The sequence below is a fragment of the Penaeus monodon genome, chromosome 30, assembly GCF_015228065.2.
Source record: "Penaeus monodon isolate SGIC_2016 chromosome 30, NSTDA_Pmon_1, whole genome shotgun sequence".
NCBI classification, from domain to species: Eukaryota; Metazoa; Arthropoda; class Malacostraca; order Decapoda; family Penaeidae; genus Penaeus; species Penaeus monodon.
Genome location: NC_051415.1, coordinates 23,874,167 through 23,874,609, shown reverse-complemented (window position 1 = coordinate 23,874,609; position 443 = coordinate 23,874,167). Strand labels below are relative to the sequence as shown.

At 51.0% G+C, this 443-nt stretch overlaps 1 pseudogene across 1 annotated transcript in view; it reads right to left on the bottom strand.

Annotated features, from left to right (window-relative positions):
* The window catches only part of LOC119592658, a 15,522-nt pseudogene that overhangs the window by 13,567 nt on the left and 1,512 nt on the right, over positions 1 to 443 (bottom strand). Inside the window, exon 2 of the transcript XR_005230449.1 lies at positions 165 to 346. The product of XR_005230449.1 is annotated as a glutathione peroxidase-like (transcript). The remainder of the gene's footprint in view (positions 1 to 164; positions 347 to 443) is intronic.

The window sequence follows — 443 nt, the reverse complement described above, 5'->3', positions numbered from 1 at the left end:
GGGGGGAGGGAGACCCACCTCAGACGCACATGATCTCATCTCGGCTTTCCCCACGGGGGATTCCGGCTTCCAAGAATCTGCATCGATCATGATCATAAAAGATCAGAAAGAGGTGTACGAGTAATGAATATAGGAAAAAAATGACCTTCAGAAACCCTCCTAACCTTGCCACGGAAGCTCTCCATGGTGATGTTTTGCGAATCATGCAGATCGGGACTGTGGAAATCATAGATGGTTCCGCCGTTGTTGTGGTGGTGGAAACACGCCCTCGCCGCCACCTTCTCCACCGCCCCCACGCCCACACTGAGGGCGGCCACGGACAAGAAGCCCGTCCACAGCATCCTGCCTGTTGGGAAGAATTATTATGCCTTCGAAGAAAAAGGAAAGGAGAGAGATTTGTGATATTGATGGAGAGAGAGAGATCATTTGATTTGTGGTTTGGG